Source organism: Zophobas morio, unplaced genomic scaffold (genome assembly GCF_036711695.1).
Source record: "Zophobas morio isolate AGI-343-1 ecotype UQ-CSIRO unplaced genomic scaffold, CSIRO_AGI_Zmor_V1 ptg000144l, whole genome shotgun sequence".
NCBI classification, from domain to species: Eukaryota; Metazoa; Arthropoda; class Insecta; order Coleoptera; family Tenebrionidae; genus Zophobas; species Zophobas morio.
In genome coordinates this window covers 479,027-484,278 of record NW_026972248.1, presented here as the reverse complement: position 1 = coordinate 484,278, position 5,252 = coordinate 479,027, and positions in this window count along the sequence as shown.

Genomic DNA, 5,252 nt, shown 5'->3' with positions numbered 1-5,252 from the left:
GTTTTTTGGTGATCTTTTTCTTCGAAGGCAGGTGATATATCAACAACCGTTTCTGCTAGAAAAGAAACACTAAATTACCACACAAACCTAAGGAACGTGCTCAATGATGGTAGCAGAATATAGATTTTAAAATGAGAAAAAGTGAGAAATTCAAGCTGGTTCCTAGTTCAAAGTCATTAGTTTCAATCTGGTGCTATTATAGCCCTATAGTGCAGGCGCGAGAAGCCCGCACTAAGGAAAGCTAAAAAGAGACTAGTGCGTGCACAGTAATAGAATGAAACTAAGAAACAAAGAATAGGGGTTGATTTTATTTTAGATTGGTATCGCTTTTATACATAAAATTTATGAAATTTTCGTGAGTATTCTTAATTACATATTATCTTGAGATTTTGGTAGCTGTTAGTTTATTACAGAGCTTAATGAAAAGGGTTTTTATTACTAACCGCGGTTACTATCTTACAATGTTAAAATTCCTAACAATGCACATTGGTTGCTGTGACGGTTAGCTTGGATCAGCTTTAGAACTAAGTGTATTCACGAATCCCTGCAACAGGAAATACTGTTATGGGCGGGCTTATTAGGGCAGTCCTTCCGACTGCTTTTGATTTTCGTCTACTTGTACGAGACGAAAGCTTAGAGCATAAAGCTACAGTAGCCAGTTATTAAAGAAATTGGATAACGTTACCTCTAGCACTCGGAATATTACACTAAGTGTAGTAAAATTGAATTACTTAGATTCAAATTAGTATTGGGTTCAGGGTGATAAAAAAAATTTTAAAATGACAGCATGAAAATGTTCAATTCCGTGCTGCTGCTATCTTAAATATACAAGCTGTATAGTATGATAGCACACTATATAAAAACACCTAGACAAAGTGCAGAACAAAATATGCAAAAACATGAAAAACATGAAAACACCAAAAGCAAAGAAAATATGGAACACAAACATAGAAAACAAATTAAATAGTATATTACTTTGGGTATATAATACACCAACCATAAAACGCAAATACACAAAACGCTAAACCCCTTAAATTCTCACAGGGTTTATTTCACTGGATATTCATGACCTATTAGTTGTATAATATGGTAGATTGCATATTATGGGCTATTCGGTACTATAATATAGAATTTTAAAGATTCAACACATTAATTTATTTAAAAAATATAAAGACTCCTGGGGAGCACCACACACAGCCAAACCACAAATCAAGAAGAAAGAAGAGTGAGGTGCTCGGGCCAGTGCAAAAAAGACACGATACAAACTAGAAGCTTATCTTATACGTAAAATTGAAGTGTTTAAATATTCTATATAATGGTACTGTTTTTAACATTCCTAAAAATAAGTTAAATACAAGAGTTTATAGTGCTTATCCCCAGAGAGTATAATGTGTAAATTTATTGTTAAAATTGCTAAAATACATATAAAGGTGTTATCTAGGGTTTTACCTATCTTAGTTTAGTATGGCATGTTTTCATTCCTTCATTCATTCATTGCATTTAACATATGATAGCAGAAGTATTCGTTCATAACTATTTACCAAATCACAATTATGAAAATGTTACACTAAGGTAAATAATAGTGTAATTAACAATGTTAATTAATTTATGTCAATTTTCCGCCAAATGAGTCAAGATTTTGTTTGTTATGTTATGTTATGCTTATGTGAATGATTTGTGACTTTCCTTTACATATAAATAACCGTTAGCCCTCGAGGTTTAAGCCCTCGCCTATTCACAGGAAAAACTGACCAATGAGTAAATCCACTCGAACACATGAAAAACAGCCAATTAAAATACAAGAGAAGAAAAATTTAATTTACTACCGCATACAAAATAGTTTAACACAATTAAATAATTGGACACAAACTAAGTAAAATATTTTAAAAACAAACCTGGTTAAATTAAATTTAATAAACAAATATAAAAGCATTTTTTGACTTTTTGTAAAGGTATTTAAACAGGTCGTAAACTGACCTATAAAGCCTTCCTTGCTTCAATATTTTATATTATATGTTTTATATATATTTTATTTTATACACTTCACATTTTACTTGCTTATACACGTTTATAAGTTATAATTTTAACTCTTATATCTTATATACATCTATTTAAATACATCAGGAACAACTTTTGATACTGCATTGCTTAATTAACTTCTTTGATCATTTAAGTAGATCTTCTGATACTAACTCGACATTTGTTCACAATGGCTGGCCCTACATCGCGATAATGGCAGCCCAATGAGGGACGAAGAACGTAGGCAAGAGGCAAAAGGCAGTAGAGGACAGAAAAAAATTTTTAGTTAAATGGTTGCTCACATATATATGACCCATCAATGAAGTAATTATAAAAAAAAAATTATAGTTTTATTGCAAGTTTTTAATCGTTGTTTCACTATAGACTACCTTAGTTAACTAGAAATTAATTAATAAAAAAATGCTACGCAAGCTCGCAATGGTTCTACCCTATGTTATTAATAAATTTATCTTAAAAATTCTTATCCAAAATTTTACAAGCTCTTTTTAAGTTAGACGTTATGGGGTTGGACGTAGATAATTCATTCCATCATAGCAACAATTCTGTCTCTCCAGATTCTAAGTGCTTTGTAAAAACTTTATTTAGTTCACTTATAGCACTCCTAATTAACTTGCTAATGTTAAGGGCTATAAATACGTACAGTTTCTTTTTTAACTATTCTAAGGTTTTATAATATGTTATCAATAGCAGTATTTTCAAATTGTTTTGGCGATAGCCAGAGCCGCATTCCAATGTTTCACCCCAGTCTCTGAAACCTAAAAAAACGGAAAAGGTCTTTCATCTTTTTACTATCTAATTTTTAATGATAATACTAATAATAATAAAAGTTTTAAACCTTATAATTTTTTTCGATAAGGTTCTAGAACAATTTTTTTTCTCTTTTATAAATTTACAATTAAAATAGATGTTATACATACTACTGGAAACTCTTGCTTTATCTAACAGTACAGTTGTCGATTTCAAGCGTGCGATGGCAGAGGCTTACACCCAACAATGACACGTAAAATTACATGACCTTCTATCTGCCTTTTTGAGTGTGAGCCTCGGCGCTTCATCCGAGTTGTCATGGTCTTTTAATACATTGAAGACAAACAAATGCTAAACTACCTCCACCGGCGCTTCAGAAAAAGCCGATAGCGCAGCTAAACAGCTATGAATAACAAATTAAAACAAAGTATCGAGTTTCTGGTGACAACAGTTTTAGCTCCTAGAAATATGTCAGGTGAGTTAGAAATTGCGGACATATCTTGGCCACTTCCTCCCAACGGCGATACCATAGTCAAAAACGATGGAGACACAAAGCAAACAATTTGCTGATCATCTTGATTTATTCTTCTTCCAAGTCACCTTTCTTACTAAGCCAACACCTACAACTTTCTACGCGCTTGCTAGCTGGTGTTTTGTCGTTGGGGCCTCTCCATTGACGCAGCAAAGATCAAGGCGCTTATTATAACAAAAAAACGCATTACGCTGCCGACACCATAGACTTTTAATGGCATAGCAATCCAACAGTGTCCTCAAGTGAAGTACCTGAGGGCCTTCATAGTATCTATGTTGTTGTAGTAGTGTCCGCACTTGAAATACATGGTGGCAAAAGGCGAGGCAGCAATCCTGATGGTATACCTACTCTTATGCAGCAAAGGAAGATTTTATTGAGCTATAAGCGAAGGCTGGATATATTGTTCGCTTGTCGCATCATGAGGTGTAGGTCTTCTGCCTGGGCCTGCAGCTTATCCGCAACAGCGCCCTCGCTTCAAGTGCGACAAAATAAACTGCTACGCATTTCAGCAAGTGCTAAGTGGTTTGTGCGCATTGATAAACTTTATAGAGAGCTACACATTTAGAGAGTTGAAACAATCTTAAAAATATTATACCGTTGCCCTTTACGAAAGGATAGCTTGACACGATAAATGGCTTACAGCCGAAGAATGGCGGCCTTACACTATCAACTTTTGCTTACCGCACTGTCAGCGTGATAGTTGGAAGCTAAGTTGGGGTTAAATCAGACGTGGAACCCAGTGCTCGAGTATTCGAAGTTTTTGACTCGATTGAACACCGAACGTCATTAAAAATATAACGTACCAGCCCTCAAGTTTTTTTTTGTTCCTTTTTTATTTATTACTTTTTTATTTTCTAAATTATACTTTTTGTCTTTTTTAGTTATGAGCACCCAACTTTTTCTTATTTTAGTTTTTTTTAATTATTTTTTTTAATTATAGATAGATGTGTCAGAAAGTTAACTGGAAAGTCTGGAACAACTTCAAAAATGCCTTAAACAAATGATATAGAAGTTAGAGGAGTTTATTCATAAGGAAAATTTTGTAAACCCCACAAAAGTTTAAAAGATTATTTACCATGCTTATACTAATATCAGTTCCAAAACTATCGCGACTTTTTCGTTTGTACGTTCCTTTTAACGTTCGCCCAAAAGCTAGAAGAGTTTGCATTGCAGAAAATCCGAACGAAAGTTTTTAACAGTTCTCTAAAAGATTGGAATCTCTGAGTGATATAACAACCCAATTGTGTACAAACTCAAAAAATTTTTACATGCATTACCTAAACCACTTAACACACTTACAGCGCTAACTATAACGTATAGGACTGAGGTACTATGCATATGCTAAATAAATGATTAAAGCTTAAAACAGACGAAGTGACTATAAACATAACTCTTCAATAAACTTGTTTAACAGGAGGAAAGTCAAATATTTGACTAAAACTAGTAAGCTATATCCGACTAAGTAGGTCAACAAAGTATCTCAAAAAAAAAAAAATTTATTGAAAAAGTTTTTTATAAAAACAATCTGCGAGTTACTGGATTGAAGTGACCATCTTTAGAAGACGTCCTATTGTCGCTGAGATGGCATGATTGAATGTACGATAGATCCGTAAATTAATTTATGAGTACGACTTCTTAGTAATTATTAGGGATTAGAAAAGATTGCAAATACTTAGATCTTCATGGTCTATAAGGATGCTTTTATCTCCTGGCAACAGAATCACAAATCTCACTACATCTAATTACCCTTTTCATTCTATGCCAATAGAGTATAAGTCATACGACTTATACACCTCATTACACCCAACTAAACGTAAATCGTATGGATACTAGGTGATTAAGCAATGCCGAGTATTTAACGGAACCATCAGTTTGTTTTTATAATAAACAACTGAGATTTTATATAAAAACTGAGCGGTGCATAAAAAACTAC